The sequence below is a fragment of the Anser cygnoides genome, chromosome 1 (assembly GCF_040182565.1).
Source record: "Anser cygnoides isolate HZ-2024a breed goose chromosome 1, Taihu_goose_T2T_genome, whole genome shotgun sequence".
In the NCBI taxonomy this organism is placed as follows: Eukaryota; Metazoa; Chordata; class Aves; order Anseriformes; family Anatidae; genus Anser; species Anser cygnoides.
The window spans coordinates 115,208,970-115,227,876 of record NC_089873.1 but is presented as its reverse complement, the minus strand read 5'-3'; the positions used below and the strand labels follow the sequence as shown (position 1 = coordinate 115,227,876).

The 18,907-nt window shown below is 43.6% G+C and overlaps 1 protein-coding gene and 1 long non-coding RNA gene across 6 annotated transcripts in view; one reads left to right on the top strand and one right to left on the bottom strand.

Annotated features, from left to right (window-relative positions):
- The window catches only part of DYRK1A (dual specificity tyrosine phosphorylation regulated kinase 1A), a 91,485-nt gene extending 80,566 nt beyond the window's left edge, over positions 1–10,919 (bottom strand). The window contains exon 1 of one of the 2 annotated variants that reach the window (XM_066978717.1): positions 10,899–10,919. The gene's annotated coding sequence lies outside the window, so the exon portion shown is untranslated. Of the gene's footprint in view, positions 1–10,517; positions 10,812–10,898 lie in introns of those variants that run through there. The other variant, XM_066978713.1, reaches the window with a different exon arrangement.
- A 153-nt stretch (positions 10,920–11,072) lies between these two features.
- On the top strand, positions 11,073–18,048 carry LOC106036124 (uncharacterized). Of its 4 annotated transcripts, none has more exons than XR_010825455.1 (3): positions 11,244–12,741; positions 14,242–14,383; positions 16,604–18,048. It is a non-coding gene; the product is annotated as an uncharacterized lncRNA (long non-coding RNA). The 4 variants fall into 4 exon arrangements; XR_010825454.1 differs by lacking the exon at positions 16,604–18,048 and adding an exon at positions 14,930–15,600 and having other exon boundaries at positions 11,245–12,741; XR_010825456.1 differs by having other exon boundaries at positions 11,256–12,741; positions 16,641–18,048.
- Positions 18,049–18,907: the final 859 nt, after the last annotated feature.

Sequence of the window (18,907 nt, the reverse complement as noted above, 5' to 3'; positions counted from 1 at the left end):
CGAAGGTATAGTACCAGAAGACCAACAGCTTCAATCTTCTCTCATCAGCTTCTGCCAATTTGCTTCTCTTCTGTGCCACTACTACCGAGCAGTGCCTCAAGACTCGGTGACAAGTCTGACCAGCTGAAACTGGAGCACAGATTATTGCTGGGGAAGAGTCATGTCGTAGAAACTTAGCCAAGTTCGCCTCATGAAAGCCAACCAAACCAAAGCATACAGGAGTGTGGTTTACACAACTGGTTTATGTCCGCACGGGTAACCCACTGTTCTCCAAACTGCTCGCTCTCAAGTGGCTGACCCACAGGATTGAGAAATCAGTCCTGCCAGACGCTGGAGTTAACCTGATAGCTCAGGTAACAGAGGTGTACTAAGGAGGAGGAGATGTTTCAATTATACAAATTGTAAGAATACCATATCTGTCTCTTTCTGTATGAAAAAAAGTTTTGTAAATGTCATAAAATCAAAGACTAAGAAGTTAGGAAATGTTTAAATTAAGGTGGGCTAGATATACAATTCTGTCTCACATTTTGCAACACAATCTTTCACAGTCAAATGCTATTTTATTCATCGAACAGATGTACATTAGGAGGATGGCACACAGAAAACAAAGCTACACAGTAAATGGCAGCTATACAGTAAACGATACTATTTATTGAAATATTCCACCAGTGCTTTCAGAAAGTGAAGGATGTTATCAAACGGGGCAAAAGACTGCAAGCAAAAAAAAAAGACAAACTCCCTTTGGGATAAAAATGAGTTCTAACTCTAATTCCCTCGAATTTCCAAACAGATCCTAAGTTCCACGAGCAGACCACTATCTGGATGTGCTGAGTCACTCTCCAACCTTAAGAGACTGCTTCTCCGAGTTACAAGGCACTCTGAATATAAACTCAAGTCAAATGCAACTGCAAATACTTGCATCCTGCTACTAAGGCATAAGATGCCTAAACCCCTCAGCCTCAGCTCCACCTTTTGTGTCACTGTGTAACTCTGGGCAAGTCACTTTACCTTTTTTGCCTCTCCTTTCCCTTGCTAAAAAGTATCTTACCTAAGCAGGTATTCACCTCCTGTTAGTCAGGCAAAAACTGCTTTGTGTTCGGAAAGCAACAAGAAGTGCTATACAAAACGCCCAAAATCACTGAACCCCTACTATCACCCCTAAAAAAGGTTGCCAATAAGGAAGATACAAAATAATAATAATATGAAAAGGGTTTTTAGTACCAGTTCAGGTATTACTTTTCTTGTGCTTTAGATCCTACCCACTGAAAAACACTGCTTTCACAAGATGCTAAAAGAATCTGTTAGCAGTTGCTAGACTCTGATCCATGCTCAAGATTATGAGAAAGTCACAAACCCCACACTACGTGCAAAGCCTGGACAGCATGCAATTATTATCAACCTATACCTAAAAACAACAACAAAAAACTGTATCTGAACAGATGCTTCTTTTCTGAGCACTACCCATTCCATACAGTGAATGAAGCAAAAATCCTGTTGTAACTACAATTATATTTACTGCACGATAAAATAAAGTTCAGACCTCCACTAGGACACAGAGTCAATACACTAAAAGCAAGAGAATCTTCCCATTTTTGTCACTTGACTTGAGAATTTTTATGGAAATGACTGACTCAAAGACAACTACAAAGAGTGATTACAGTGCAAGGCGAAAGACCCTAATTACAACATATGGAATACAACGAGTACCTGTTTCCTCCAATGTACAAATAAACTGGCACTGTCAATTTGGGAGCTCATCGTTTCTAGAATACGTACAATGAGTAACATGTAGCTCATAAATTGTATTCTGAGCCCACTGTATGCTTGCACTTGTCTCACCTCATATCACAGACCTCAGGCTGCTTTGCTGCACATGAACAAAATTTTCCTCAAACATACAAAGATTAAAGTTAAGATTAAAAAAATAGTAGTACTAATGCTGAGAAAGAACGAAAGCAAAGCACATGAAGAATCCTGTATCAGAAAAATATCAAGGGCAAAGTTTCCACATATGGAAGTCTAAAGGTTAAACTCTTCAACTTATATTCAAGCTCTTGTGTTGAAATAATTGCATATTCTCACATCTCAATAAAGTTTAGTAGGAACTACAAGACTCAAAATCTTAAGAAAAGAGAGGGAGGCCAATAGCATGGCAAAACACCAGTTTAGGTATGTATGCCTAGAAGGATACTTTCAAAGGAAAGAAAAAGTTAGGATAAAGATACATAAAATGATGAGTGGCACAGAGAAGGTCAATTGAGTCCACTCCCTTTCATAAGAAATTTTGGAAATACACACTAAAAGGGAACAAATGTAAACTAAGGACAAGGAAATCATTTTCACGGTGGAAAAAAAATTGCAAATCTCAATCAAAACATTTTCCTGATGTAAAAAATTCATTAAGAAAGAAAAAGAAAATATTGTGATTTATGTTTTTTTAGAATTAGAAATAATCTTTATTACATTGGACAGCATAAAGATACATATATACATACCAAGAGCTCATAAGTTTTAGAACACAAGTCTTCTATGAACTTCTCACTACTAGGAAAATGTTTAGTAACATGGATTATTCCAATTTAGATTTTCCTTTTTCTCCTTAGATGCTTTTTAAATAAGAATCTAGAAAGTTTGAGATTTTTTTTCCCTTCTATCCGCTACTAAATTAAAGCCCTACACCCTACAAATGCATACAAATCACACAAAAATCATATATCACTGATCATCCTGATGTTGCTAAACGCAAAGCACCATGTGGATACACTGCCAGAGTTTCAGAAGACCTCTTAAAAACAGGAGTTTGTCACATACATACTCCCCTTTCCTCCAGATACAAAACATGGAGATCAATATTCCTTTATATGACTATATATATTTTATCTTTTTATTTCAACTCCTTTAGAACAGTAGCTAAACTGAAACACTTCAAAATACCTCAGCTCACTTAGAGAAGAAACATTTCTGCAAATTACACAGAACAGAAAGTGATTTCCAAACACAATACTTGAACCTTGTGAACTAAATGTTAAACTTATTTTTCCAAGTCTTGACATAACTGGATGCTCACTAAGAACATCTAGCAGAAAGCCATAACTGCCCTCACTCAGGTGTACAACTACTTCCCTGCATTATAACGGGGATGAGGAGCGGGTTGGACCTATACTTTGTAACAGAAAACCTTTGACAAACACAGCTCAGACTTGCATACAGATGTTAGTACATTTTCCTTCGTTTATGAACTTCTTATAACTTTAACACAAATATTTTGGCAACGATTTGTAGTTCAGTTTGCTGCAATGGTCTGGCAGTACGCAAATTACTTTAAGGAAAGGGGCATTATGCATTACTTTCAAACACACAATTAGAAATTGCCTCCAAATCTAATGACTCTTTATATGAAAAAAAGCATTGCAGAAGTCTCTATCGCATGAAGCAAAGCTGATCTTGGTTTAAGAATTAAAGTTTTCCATGTTATCATTAACCACCAAGGTAAAGCAGCTAAGTACTTCTATTCCAACAACGTTTCCACATGTGTAACTGTTCCTCAGGGTTTCACACCAGGCTTACAAAGTTATAAAATGACCATGGTGTGAACATGACTGGCTGATTTAACTCCATAGAGATATGTAAATGAATGTTTTTATGGGCAAAAAGACCGAAAGTAGAGTCATATGCACACTGTGAACTGCGAGTCATGACTGCACACTGTGTCAAAGACACAGCTGAAAATATCGCTTAACAAACCCTACAAGAGGATTTCTCTCCTGGCTTTGTAAGGATGACATCAGGTATCATCAATGACTTCTACTCACACCTCCACGTTATTAAACGTTAGACCTTCTATCACTAAACTTTTGTACAACAGCTGACTACCAAATTACAACCACTCCCAGCCTTTCTTATTCACCTGAAGGAAAAGCGAACAAACCACAAGCGCACACATTTACACAGCGCCCTAAGAAAATGCTACACAGGAGAACATTAGGAATTGAAGGGGTATGCACCTCGAAGTCATGAAATTAAATTAAGAAAGAAATAATATTTCCTTCACATTGTACAGTACATAGAATGGAAATCAGACCCCAGCTAAGGTCTCTAAGTAGTACAACGCAAAACCAAACAACTTTTAACTACCATACAACCTTCAACTATAATTTTTAACACAGTATCACCTATACTTTTTCCACTCAGCCTTCAACATAAATGAATCATTTATGATGCTGTCTCTAGTAGACATAGTTCACAGAAGACATTAATTCACTTAGAATCTAAGCTGGTAAAAAGCAGTGTATATTAGAAATAATAAACCATCAGGGAAAGTTTGAGGAGTCGTGAGGGTCATTCAGTGTGAAGCTGTAGTGACTGCAGAGTTAACTGACCCCTCCCCAGCACTGCACCTCCTAGTTTTTCTGATCTGGGGGCAAGAAAAACGCAGTGCAAGTCTGGAGCCTTAGCACACGCAGAACTTGACTTGAGCGAAAACGTGATGTTGGTGGGAAGACACGGACAGATACACAATCACGTTGATGTTCAACATTTGCAGGCCTGCGTAAGGCCTGCCACAAAAATCTCAGCTTCTGAAGGCACATGATGACATTGACAGGAAAGTCACCCTAAAAACTGGAACGCCGGATTCTAAACTGAGCGTCTGATCAGAGTGGAAATATATATATATATATATTCAACTGTGTTATTTCACAAGTATGATCCAGTATTTCTCGGATTTATGAGTAACTTCTACAGAAAGGGAAACTGCCGAGATCTTCAAGCAACAACCACTTCTTGTAACATGAACAAAGACATCAATACATTTCCAACACTAACTTGCAATTTTTGGCATACCATTAAATTAATGCCTGCTTATCCACAAATTAGAAGAAAAATAGAAAGAATAACAGGAAAGAAACCAGAATCAAACATGCTCAAGGAATGTCATTGAGCTTTCCATACCAACTGGATTTTGAAAGAGAGTATATTAAAATTTTATTTGTCTATAATCAAACGCATACCCTAGATGCATTTCATTTATAAGTCCTGTAAAACTGTGTGTGTTTATATATGGTTATGTATTTCTAAGTACCCAAAAGAGCTGCAGTTACACCCGGACAGACTGACCAGAAGTCAGCGAAAGAAAATCCACAGTGCTCAGGAAAACAAAGAACTGAGTAAGTAGTGATACTTTAACTTCTCCACCTGACAGGACTCTTCTTTTTACACCCTCCTTCAGTTTTAACTGTTCCCTCTATAAAGCAAGTGGACGTGCTGTGCTCCAGTTGGCTCCTCAGCACCACATCCACTGGCAAAGCACAGCAGAAGCTGTTAGTAATTTACGCAGCTCACAGTGACACCAACGAGGATTTGAGCGCATCGAGGTAAACAGGATTTCAAACGAACAAAAATGCTAGCTGCATGTGTTTGAAGCCAGGAAGCAAAAAAACTGATGAACAATAGGTTCTCAGGTCACTAGGATTTAAAACTTTTACTGGCACCTTGGATTTAATCACTAAAATCCATTTAACGATGATTGTGCCAACTAGACATTCTACTAGCTTGGTTTTTTGAGTAACTCAAAATTCACTCCGAGTTTTTTCAACTCTGTTTTGAAAGAATAACTCTGCCATCAGAAAGCAACTTGTACATGTCCATTGCTCTCTTATTTCACTATCCGAACAGTTATTGAAGAGAAAGAGGGAACTATTCAACAAGTAGACGTATTACTACTTTATTAACCTCTCTTTTAACTGACTCAAATCACAGTTTGTTTTTATTTGTCTCTGGGAAAAAAAAAAAAAGAAAAAAGAAAACCGGAAAGCTTTGGAACTTTATGTAATACCTAAATTGAAAGCTTGGTTTCTCACAGCTGGAACAAACAGTGACACTTAGCTGAGTTGATTTCACTTTCATTTACAGTTTCACTTTCAGGTACTTAGGGCTACAGATCCTAGAAACTTTGCAAGGAGTAAGTTTACGAATAAGTGCTAGTTTATGCTATTTTAATTACAGAAACGTTTTCACTGCTTTCAAATTTAAGAAATGCTAAAATCAGAGAAGAAATTAAACTGATTATGTCTGCAATACAAGCTAGCTGAAATAGCTACTGCCCAGACTCCAGAGGCTCCAGAGTATTCATACTGTAAGGACTTGGGCAAAGCTGACTGGGAACTATCTGCTGCAGCTGCCTAGCCCTGCAGTTGGTGCTCTCCCCGTAAATCATATGGACAGGACACTTTGGAATGAATGAGGATGCGATAACGTCACTGTCCTTCATGTTGGGACTCCCCACCTCTGTCCTTATCAACAATGGAAAAATTTACCTTCCCTTTAGAGGGAAGGGAAGGGAAGGGAAGGGAAGGGAAGGGAAGGGAAGGGAAGGGAAGGGAAGGGAAGGGAAGGGAAGGGAAGGGAAGGGAAGGGAAGGGAAGGGAAGGGAAGGGAAGGGAAGGGAAGGGAAGGGAAGGGAAGGGAAGGGAAGGGAAGGGAAGGGAAGGGAAGGGAAGGGAAGGGAAGGGAAGGGAAGGGAAGGGAAGGGAAGGGAAGGGAAGGGAAGGGAAGGGAAGGGAAGGGAAGGGAAGGGAAGGGAAGGGAAGGGAAGGGAAGGGAAGGGAAGGGAAGGGAAGGGAAGGGAAGGGAAGGGAAGGGAAGGGAAGGGAAGGGAAGGGAAGGGAAGGGGGAAGGGAAGGGAAGGGAAGGGAAGGGAAGGGAAGGGAAGGGAAGGGAAGGGAAGGGAAGGGAAGGGAAGGGAAGGGAAGGGAAGGGAAGGGAAGGGAAGGGAAGGGAAGGGAAGGGAAGGGGGAAGGGAAGGGAAGGGAAGGGAAGGGAAGGGAAGGGAAGGGAAGGGAAGGGAAGGGAAGGGAAGGGAAGGGAAGGGAAGGGAAGGGAAGGGAAGGGAAGGGAAGGGAAGGGAAGGGAAGTTAGACTGTCTCATCACTGTGTACTTTCCAGCCAAGAAAAAAAGGAGCTGCTTTTGTGATCCATGCTCTCAGACACGCAAGCCATAATTAAGCACCCACAGATATTGGACAAGACTCATAAATATATGCGTATTAGAGGAAATGGAGCTAAAGTCCTAGTAAAGCTGGGGTATGTACGCACTAAAGACCTAAAGAAAAAAAAATACCTTTGTACTGGCAAAAGCAATCGAGCTATTTTTTAACATATGCTTAGATAAAAACAGAAATGAAACCAGAATTTTATCTCCCTTCCACATAAAGGAAAAAGATTAATCTATGGATATCAAACTGTTACGAGCAACTAACGATTAGGTCACTGCAATTCTATGGGTATATTGTGTCACCTCCAAGAGAAAGTACTATGTAACTGTACATATAGAATTTGTCTTTCTAGAAGGAACAATTGTTTCTAGTTATCAAAAAGGTGGTGGTTTTTTCCAGTGTTTTTAAAACTTCAGTAAACTATAGCTCCCATAACTTTCCTCTTGAAGGACCCACAGAGGTGAGGAAGGAAAAGGAGAGTATTCCTCTTTGCAAAGCCTTGTTGACTTTTTCCCCCAGTCTTAAGTTTACAAGAAAAACATTTGCTCAGAACAGCTTTTGTATTATTTCGGTCTTAGAGCAAAAAAGAAGTCTGACTAATCAGACTTGAGTCTGATTAGCAGAAAAGTTATTACTTTTTTTTTTTTAAAGTTCCTTAAACTCTTACTGAAAAAGGAAAAAAGATGGAATTGTAAAGTAACTTAACAAATAATCTATTGTATTCAGTTATGAAGACAAAAGTAGCAGTTCTCTGTAAATAATCCTATTCTACAATAGGATCTATTTACAAAAGGATTTCAGAAGTTACACAAGTCTCCCATGCTTCCATAAAACAAAGATATCAGGAAAGATTTTTACTTCACTTTGGAAAGTAGTTGTCCAAACGGCATCAAAAATTACTACAGAAAGACTAAACATATACCAGTCTTCAATTCCTTCTCAAAAACTTAAGTTGTAACAGCAACTTTCAACCTATAGTCCTGTAGCCAGGGTTAAAACCACCTGAAATAAAGAGGTTTTAAGAGGAACACTGAAGAGAGAATTTAATTATAGCAAGAAAATTGCTTCTTTGGAAAGAGTCACTACCCTGTTTCAGTTCAGGTAAAACCATAAAATAGCATCATAGCAAATAAAGGTACAGGTTTTCATGAGTTTTATTAACTGGTTGTCTCGCACACTACCATACGAGCAGGTGGTACAGCTTCATACACGTTAGCATAACCTAATGGGAAGGGACTTTTTCATGTTATATTTTAAGGTGTTGACTAACTCATTTGAGCTAAAATAACAAAAATCTCACGGTAAGGTCGTTAAGGCAAAGCCTAACCGAACAGTTAGCCCAGACACGTTTCTTCACAAGGTCCTATTGGAATTAAAGAGTTTTAAAATACAATATACATGTTAGCAAGTATGTCCTAGTTAAATGTTACTTTAAAAGCTTAGAGGAGACACCGTTTTTACTTGACTCCAGTCACGTTTTTCTACTTTGTGTAAACTATCTACCAGCGTTAGAAGTCATTTATGATCATCGCATGTTAATTCCTAGTCCAAGTAAAACCCACATACTTTAAAAATTGATAAATTCCTGATTACTACGTCCTTATTTTACACAAGTGAGGGGATGCTACCCATAAATTGACACTGAGATAGAGAACGCTTGGCTGCTATTAGGTAAAATTATCCTTGTTGCTGCTTCTCTGTAACTGTCCAGCACGGGGGAGGGGATTCCAATGGCACCTCCTAAACCCACCTGAGTATTGATTCGGGAACTGATCACATAACAGACTTTCTTACCCCTTTGCCTGGGAACAATATTAAACTACTGTAATGTATAAATGTGTATGCAACAATTTCAGAGAAGGAATTGCCCTCTTTCTGTGATTTAAGATGACCATGCCCTGTATTCAATTTTGAACAAGTTGTTTAGTTCACTGAAAAAAAATCAACTCAATAAGCTTCAAAAACTTTGATACAATTTTTAATTCACAAAATAAATGTAAATTTATCACATGCATTCTACTTCAGATTGCAAATAAAGTGGCTCTGGTTCTAAATACTTCATATAAGCCAAAAACATTAAGCATAGCCTACAAAAGTAGTCTATATAGATACACACAGAGTTCACTAAATATATAGAGATAATAGTTAACAAATACTAGCTCATATTCAGAGTTATTTTCAGTGATATTATTCTAATTCTATAAAGTATAATTAATTTTCCAAAAATATCCAACCTACAGAGGTTGGGGGAGTACAGAAAAAGAGAAACAAGTTTTACCAAAACTTCTTTGGGCTACACTAATCCAAAGAGATAAGTTGAATTCTGCTCAGTTATTAGCAGATAACTAAGTACCACTACGAACAATATATTTGCTTATTTATCACGAGACATCATCGACGTGTTCTTCAGCTTTACCAATACAGTTATAAAACAAGTTGTTAACTTGTCCTCAGACAGGTCCCTACAACGCTATACCCATGTAAAAGTGACTATGTATACCTACTGGCCAAAGTTGTTACCACGCTCTCATTGGGATTAAAACAGTAGGTTGTCAAAACCACGCTTGTTGATTTATTTTGTAGCCAGATATTCTGCCTTTGTTAATTTTAAAGAACAATGAATGTTTATTTCCCCCAATGACTGTGGAGTAATAGGAGAACTAAGTAACAGCAGCAATCTAGACACACGATCAAAGAACCCCTACATAGTCCTTGGACGGACTAAACCGAGAACTTCAAAGCTGACTGCGATTCAAAAATGCACCAATTTCGAAATTTCAAATTACGGGACTTCTAATTGTGCTTTCTGACGCTGCGGCGGCGGGAGGGAAAGCCTCAGACGGGCTCCCTCTTTTCCTAAAAGCCCCGTCAGCCAGCCGCTCAGCCCCAGGAGCCCTGTGCGTACCTACGCCCAAGCGCTTCACCCTCTCTCCCCCACCCGGCGGGGTGACAGCACCCTGAGCCAGGCTCGCAGCCCTCCTGCACCGGCCCCCACCACCCCCTGCAGCCGCAGGGGAGCCCCCCGAGGGCAGGCCCCCGCAGCCCGGGCCACAACAGGTGCCTGCCCAGCTGATGGCCCGGCTCCTGCCGCCCCCCGCTCCCGCCCGCCCACCGCAGGGCGTTGCGCAGCGGGGCCGGGGGATCCCGGCGAGCTCCCTTCCTCCGTATCCCCGGGCGCGGGGCCCTCCCGGCGGCTCCGCTTGCCCGGCTCGGCCTCTCCCGGACACCGAGAGGGGGAAAGGGCCGCGGAGGCCGCCGCCCGGTCCCGGCAGGGAAGGACGGAGGCAGGGAGGGAGGCCGGCCCCAACGCCCGGCGCGGCCGCGGGCCCCGCCGGCTCCGCTCGGGGTCTCGCCGGGCCCCCCGCGCCCTCGCCGCCGCCTCCTCCTCGTCCTCCGCGCCTAAGATGGCAGCGGGGCTGCCCCCCGCGCTGCGCCCCCCTCGGCCGCGCCGGGCCGGGCCGGGAGGCGGCCCCAGCCCGTCCCGCTGCGCAGCTCGGCGCCGCCGGCTCCGGGCGGCTCGCTTACCCGTCCGGGGGGCGGCGGGCCCCGCGCTCCGGCGCGGCTCCTCCCGGTCGCTCGCTCGTTCGCTCGCTCGAGGCCTCTCTCCTCGCGACGCCCGGCCTCGGCACACGGGGCCCCGGTGCGGCGGCGGCGGCGGCGGCGCCTCCCTCCCGGTCCGCAGCCCGGCCGCCCCGCCGCGCTCGGGCCCTGCGCGGCTCGGGGCACACGGCAGGCAGCGTCCCGCGGCGGGGTCTGCCCGCTGCGCGCCTTCCTCCCTGCGCGGCGGGCAGGGGGGAGGAGGAGGAGGAGGAGGAGGGGGCCCGGCCCGGCCCGGCGGGCGGATCCGCGGCGCTTCCCGGCCGGGCTGGGTTTTCTATCGCTCACAAAATGGCGCGCGTTCCAAACCTGCGCAGCGCCCGGCGGCGGCAACGGCGGGGCCCGGCCTCGCCTCGGATCGCAGCGGCTCAGCGGCGGCGGCGGCGGCCTGAGCCCCGGCCAGGCAGCGCGGGGACAGCGGCGGGCGGGCGGGGGGGAGGAGGAGGAGGAGGAGGAGGAGAGGAGGAGGAGGAGGGGTGGGGGGGGGAAGCGCAGCGCCGTACCGAGCCCCCGGGAACTCCTCGCTCCCTCCCTCCCTCCCCCGCCTGCCAGCCGCTACCTCCTCCCCCTCCCCGCTCCTCCTCCTCCTCCCTCTCCTCCCTCACGAACCGGCTCCGCTCCCCTCACGCCGCAGCCCCGGCCCGTGCCCACGCCGGGGGGCTCAGCTGCTCGCCTCACGGGGGGGGGGGGGGGGGGCGCAATTTATTATTTTTTATTAATTTTTTATATTTTCGGGAAGGTGCGAAAGGAAAAGGAAAAAAAAAATAACAATAATTATAAAAAAAAAAAACCACACCCGCGGTTCAGGCGGGAAGGTTTTTTTTTTTTTTTGAAAAAAGCTTTAAAAAAAAAAAAAAAGGTAACTGACAAAATGGCGGCGGGGCGAGCCCGTTGCCGGGGCAACTGTCAATCACCCGGCCCACCCCGCCCGGGCGGGAGACGGCGCTGACGTGGGGAGGGAGGGGAAGGGAAAGGGCGGGGCCCGCCGTTGCCCTGGCAACCGCTGCGGCCCCGCCCCCCGGCGGGTGACGCTGCCGGCCGGGATGGCCCCGGCGCGCCGGGGGGAGGGGCGGGGCGCGAGGCCGGTAACGGCTCTCGGTGGGGGGGGGGGGGGGAGAGGCGGCGCCTTCCCCGTCCTGAAGGGGGCGCTGGGCGGGCAGGGTTCTCTCACGGCCCCCGGTGCACGAAATAGCGGTGTTCCGCCCCAAAACAAGCCCCCGAAAGTTGCCTCGCACGGCGCGCTGTGGGTGCGTTCTGTGAGGAGAGTCCTGAGGGAGGGCTCCGAGTCGCAGAGCGGTTTAGGAGTCTGCACAACCAGCCCAAACCTTCACCGGGGCTTTATTTGCTATTGTTTTTATCGTTTGTTTCATAAATGCCCACAAGGGTCAAAAAAGTAGAGTACGGCCTTTATGTAATATTTTAATGCCGTCCTGTGATATTTTAATCGTTTTAGTTCACAGTCAGCCTCCTTGAGGAAATCAGGCCACATTACCAACACCTGTTCCATCAGCACTTTTTCCTCTTCTAATATCTTTCTCTCGGCTTAAAAAGTGAAATTAAATGGCCAAAGGTAGGGAGACAGGTACAGCGACAACCAAAGTCCCTCAAAAATCTAATCACCACTTTACAAATACAGTATCACAAGCAGTTCGACCAAGCTAAAAGCTTGCTGCTGCTGGAAATAGCAGTCCGCTGTCTCTCCACTTTCAGCCATTCAGTCCCCCTGCCTCTTTTTACATCAGAAACAAACTAATTGAAATGCCTAGCCACAAAATAAATAAATAAATTCGTATGGCTAGGATAAATGCTAATACTGAGGAGATCAGGAAGTGTGGCAGTGGGATCTGTGGGACAGCATAGCATTAAGTTAGATTAAACCACCCATGAAATTGCACCTTAAAGCCGTGGAAGGTGTCTGGGAGCACCGTGACTTAGGCAGTCATTTCTCATCCCCCTCAGCCCCCAGAAGATTGAGAGGTCACTTTGAGCCGCTTTTGACACTTCTCTCTCTACCTTAGAGTATGATCAGAAAGCAGTTCTCAGCCCAAGCTGAGGAAAGCCAACACCCACGTTCTGCTGGATGACAAAGGTGCAGAGTCACCTGCGTCTACCCAAGGACTCCCAAGTCAGCATCATCAGGTTTTGGCCTAAGGTACACGCACACGCTGTACATTACACTAAAATCTCTTTGCCGTTCTGTGTGAATGGGAACGTGCTGTGGCAGAGTAATTTCTCTGTTGCTCACCGTAGGTAACTACAGATCTCATAGAAACTTATTATACCAGTTACTGTATTACAGTATGTTACAGTATGTACCTTTTTTGGTGGTGGTGGTGTATTTTTGGTGTTGTGGTTTTTTTGTGTTTTTTTTTTTTTTTGCCGACACACATATTACCATTGTCTCATGCATTTGTGCACTTGTGCTCAATAGTCCTCTACTTTTATTTTGCTTGCTGTAACCAAGCTTGCTGAGATGGGAATGTGACAACTTGGGCCAAGTTAAAATGTCTTTTAAAAGGTGATGACCATTTTTTTCAAATCTACTTTCTTCTACTTTGTTCTACATAATAATGAGTTATCACATCTTACTTTTTTTTTTCTTTAGGAAAGAATGGACTGTCAAGAGGGGAATTGTTATATTATTTTTATTATCATTCAAAAAGCTCCTAAGGATAGGTTGACATTTCAGTGTCCCACTTTAAATCAGCAGCTTGTATATATTTCTCATGAATACAAAGATAGGCTCCTGAGAAATACTTGGTTTTCTCTTCCAAAAAGACAAACCTCTCATAAAGCTGAATATTTGGGGTCAAAAAGAACAATAATAAGTAGAATGATTTAGAAGAAAAAAAAAATTAGGAAAAAAGTACACACACACAAAAAAAAAAAAAAGGGAAAAAAAAAAGAGGAGGAAAGCATCCAGCATGGAGAAATAAGATTTGGGAGAAACATTATTTTCAACAGACTTGAGAAATAGGACAGATGTAAAAGAAAACAAAACAATATAAAAGTTTTCTTAGTTCAGTAGGTAAAAGGTGGCACAATCTGCAACTCTGAAAACACTGAATTACAGTATCCTAGTGGGACGGAAATTCACCTTACAGTCTACCCTGGTTGACTATTTTGCCTTTCCTTCTGTCTCTCTTTCAGTATAGTGAGAAATATAATCCTTCCTGTTTTCCATTTTTGTGGTGTTCATTTACATCTATGCTGTCAACAGATTAGACTTAGGACCAGTGCAGAAATGGTTGTAATTGGAAATTGTAATTGAATTGTAAAGGATCCAAAAGATCCCAAAGGTGCAGAGCTACCACAGGAAGCATGCTGTAGAAACAGGTTTTTTCACAGACTGATGGCTGTTATTAGTAGTATTGGGGGGCGGGGGGGAGCGATGGGGGGGGGAAACAAAGATTTTGTCATCTAAAGGAAAAACAAGAGGATATGGTACAACAGACAAATATAAAGTCATAAATAAATACTTGTATTTTCATATTTGCTTCCTCTTATCAAAGAAATAGAACTGAGATCAATAAATCAGAGGAAAAAGTTGAAAATTACATTCCTTTCATGCTTTGAGGTTTCTACTTAGTAAAGAATATTAAAGACTTGTTAGGTTTGCTTGTTCTGTAATTGTTTTCTTTAAAATTTCTAGTAGTGGAAACTGCTGCACCAGAAACAGTACTGAAGTGGATAGACTACTGGTGTGATAAACATGGCACTGATCATTTCAGAACCTTCCTCACTTCCTGCCAATTACCAGGACTTCGTATCTCAAGTGAGGAATCTCTACTCAGGTATGTAACTGGTGTTTGAACATAGCACGTTAGTCATTCAGCCCAGCATTCTGCCAGTGGTAGACTTAAAGGCATATAGCCATGTCAATAGCTATCCTCCTGGCTTTCTGAGCACACATTGTATCAGTAAGACTATTTCTACCATTTCTGGGATGAAGCAGTTTTCCTAGTTAAGGAGCTAAGTACTCTATGGAAGATGCTCCGTATCCTGTTGGCCTGGCTCCATGTCTTTCTCCTGCTTCAAGTATAGATACACTGTGGTTGTGGTGTTTCAGCCACACAGCTGCATGATAGCAGAGTGTGATTATGGGTAACATATTCCAGATTTTCTCTTTTCAGTCTTGCTACATTGAGTAGAGGGGTCCGTTTCCCTCTTCACCCTAGGTTCTGGAAGTCTTCGTTCTGTGATCTAAACCCTAAAAAGCCCTTGTAGCCATGCAGTTTTTCCTTTGCAGTGTGTGCATTTCTGTCTGAACTCCAGGCTTCTTTCGCATCAGCGATGGGGACTGTGACCTTTCCAGGGCTTAATATTTGTACTTTGAACAGATGCTTCAATCTAGAAGATGCGTTGTGCCAGCAGCAATTCAATCCTTTGTGTCCTGTGTATCCTGTGCAGGAGTGGCCTCCTTAGCTCAGCAGACTGGTCTGATCTTAGAAGATCTTCAGAAAGGACTTCACGGTGTAGGAAAAATGTTATGTCAACTGTTCTGTTAACTTGTGTTTCTCAGGCAAAGCCACCATATAGCTCAGTCCCTTTGGTGCTGGGCCACAATCTGAAGTTAAGTCCCCAGAGAAGTTCTTCTCCCTGGGTTACGTCATTAACACTTCAGAGAACGCCATAGCAGCTCTCAGACAGACTTAATTCTAAATCAAACCATCATCTGGAGCAAGCAGCTTGTGTTTCGCCTGTCAAAAAGGTGCTGCTAAGTAACTAATGTGGTCCATCTCTTTTTAGGCCAGAGAGGTTGCCATGGTAACCTATCTGAATGTAGATGGATATGCTTTTGAGTCATCAGCAGAGCCTGGCTTTGATAGTACAGGGTTTGGATTGACAGCCAGTACTGCATGTTGTGTAGGTTGGCACGCCTCTGGACCAGAAGGTCCTGGAATTGCTGCTGTTGCTGCCGGATGAGGCTTGCTACCAAAAAAAAAAAAAAAGTGCAGCTCCCTGAGTTTTTTCTAATATTCTCTTGAATGGTTGTCATGTATTCCTTGCTGTTGTCGCTCTGTAAAGAGGCAGGCTGAAGATCAGTCTTCTGAATAAGACAAGTTCGTCACTCCAATTTCAAAGTTCTTTCAAAGTCTTTTTGGGGGAAGAAGTCTCTGGGAAAGAGGCTGTGTTACATTAGGGCAAAGGTGTACTTTAAAGCTGTATCAGAGAACTCCTCTTGAAACTACTTTTCATGGTAAATAAATTTGTACGAGTGCAGAACAGTTTTCCATCAAAATCAGGCATCCTGAAGAACTGTGACTCTGTAAAAATCTTGCAAATCAAGTGATACAGTCTCAAGCCTTTCCCTTCTGGGAATTTCTCTGCATCTTCAATTTCCAACCTTTAGAGGGATCTGTTTTCCCTGTGTTTGAAAAGATCAAAAAGACATTCTGTTAATTTAACCATAAAGTTTCACTCATACCTAAAAGGGCTAGTACAACACAATGCACATCCCTCCCAAAAATTTGTGTTTAGTTCTGCTAATTGTAACGTAGTTCAGTTGACACTACCTACACCTATCCAATGTAAAGCTTTTGGTTCTCTGTAGAAAATTCCTGTACGAGTCAAAAAATGTCCTCAATCCTGTTAAAATTTGGTCTTTCGTTGGCAGTTTCTTTTGAAGCCTATCCAGCGATACAAAATACAGTTTCTTTGCCCTGTAGTTGTACAGCAGAATGTATGTCTTTGCTGGCTAAAATGAAAACTTTGCTCTTCGTGTCAAGAGAAAGCTTCTTGTGCTCCCTCTGGAGGGCTATTGTCTTTGAAATTCCAACTCATGATGCTCGCAGTGTCCTGACTTCACAAATGTTTGTGAAAGTTCTCAGAAGTACGTTCGGTTAGGTGCCTGCACACATGACCATAAAACCTCCTGCTAACTAAGAAAAAGAAATTTTGACAAGTCTTAAATTACATTTCTCTGAACCCACTACTTATGGCAATGCTGGGAAATTGTTTTTCAAGCTGTAGAAGCCGTAATGCTTGGTTACCTATTCTTTTCCCCTTCACAGATCCTCTTTCCCCTCCCAAACCAAGATTTTATTTCAGGCTTCCAGACTCCCTGTGTACCTCCCTGTGAACTACCCCAGAGCTCCAGCGTGTGACCCTACTGAGCAAAGGTGGCCGTGAACTGGGACTTATTTAGGGTGATACGGGTGCAGCTTGGCCAGTTGGCAGACCAAACAGAAGCATTAACAGTTAAGATTGTAGTTCAGCTTTTCCCATAGTGTGAAATGATTAACAAATTAATCAGGATCAATCCCATACCTGGCCAGCAATTTTTGACAAAACTTGTTTGAGCCTCTTTCATTTGAGATCTCTGCTGAAGAAGAGTCATCAGTTTGTGAAGCAGCTGATCATTACCTGGAGTTAAAAAATTATGATGCGAGATGGACTGAGGGACTAATCAAGACGCTGTTGACTCAGCCTTATGAAACCAAAATAAAATGAGTTTGTTCTTTCTATTACGCATGTAAAACGCATCATATTTGTATATATTATTTTCCTATAACATACTTTTCAGAATCAGTTCCCGGGCTATCCACACTGGTTTGGTCCTGGAGCATATTCTGTGGCATCTCTAATGTAGGCTAATTGCTATGTGGGCCAGCACTCCTTTTTTTGTAGGGCACGCTTTTGAGGGGCCTGCAGTTTCACCTCAACAAGCTATTCCAGGGAACTGGCGAGGCGGGCACGGTCGGTGCTGACCTTATGCTGAGAACGCCCCTGCCCACCTCATGATCACTTCTGCATGCCAGCGGTGAGGCCAACCAGGCCAGCGGTGTCGTGTCCCGCAGGGACAGCCCTGCCAGAACGGAGCTACTAAAATAGCACGTCGGCTGCCGGGCAGGGTTTTTCTGCTGGCGTGAGGATATCCCTGAAGTATTCCTGCTGCAGGTTCCCCAGGCCGCCTGTAACAGTCTCGGGAGGGCAGAGTGCCACAAGCATCGGCAGGGGAAACACGTATGAGGCCACAAATCTGGAACTGGCATGGGAAGAATAACATCATACAAACAATTAATTCAGCGCTGGCGTGGCTGCCAGCCTGCTCTCCGTGTGGGCAAGTCAGGTCCCAGTTCCCTTCTGAGGGATAACAGGGAGGGTGAGTCCAGAAGTTCACCAGATGGTTTGCAGTGAGTTAGGCTGACTTGACTCTGTTGGACATTATAGTTCTCCATCCCCGTTCTTTTTGAAAAGGCCACAGGGCTGTCTATCTTCTTGTGTCAGTACTAGTGACTTCCACCCTGAATTCCCCTGTGCGGGGACTCTGATGGTGGACGACCTGCCAGCTGAACTGCTGGGCTGAGAAGAAAAAAACAGGTGGACAAATGGTGGCATTCAGGTCTCAGGAAATGACAAAATTTTGCAAGGGGTCCTCCCCCCCTTACAGATCTGGGATAACGCATGCTTTTTCTTCATCAGCTGAAGTCAGGAGGTCTGATTGTTCATTTATTCGGTACAGATATGTTTGTGAAAAGACCTTAGCAAAAATGGCTTGTGTTATCTCCAAATCAGTACGAGAAAACATGAGGTGGGCCAGATGCCTGCATTTTGACAACATGTTCTGGGCAAGAAGTGTCCCATAAGGACTGCAGAACAGAGAGCTGGACTGTTCCTTATCATGCTTATCATCCCTCTGCACGATGGTGTATTGTCACATTTTTTTATTAAGGTCAGTTAAGGTCAGGCTTTGCACGTTGACCAAATCTATGACAACACAAGACGTGTGGGTAGTACACAAATATGCTACAGCTATCTGAAACTTATGTAGTCACATGGACTTGTTTAGGATATGTTTACACACTGACAAAGTCATGGCTACTGATTGCCTAAACGTGGTCAAGTGTTATCAGCATCAATATGTTTGGAGTACATTTCTGATAACGTCTTGGATCTACTTTTGATATCTGTCTAAATCTGCATTTTGGCACTAAAATGGTGGTGTCTTGGCTTTCAAGATGCCAGGGATTTTGATTTTATCCACCTCTACTGGCATCCCCATTATTTCTATTACGTAAATAGAATTGCTTGTAAATAGTATAAACCCTCCTCAGCTCACCTTCTCTACCACTAATACTGACTGTGGAAGGTGGATACAGTTATATGATATATGAGAAAAAGTATTTTATACTGGGGGTGGTGGGATACTGGCAAGTGTTGGTAGTGTAACTGAGGATGAGATATGTCATTGGCATAATTGCTATGATACCTGATTGTGAGAGGAGGAGAAAAAGGACTTCTGCAACTGTTTCATTTGTTGTTGGGTTCTGTGCATTTGCATTGGCAGTTTCATAAATGGTATTTTAAACTCTTAC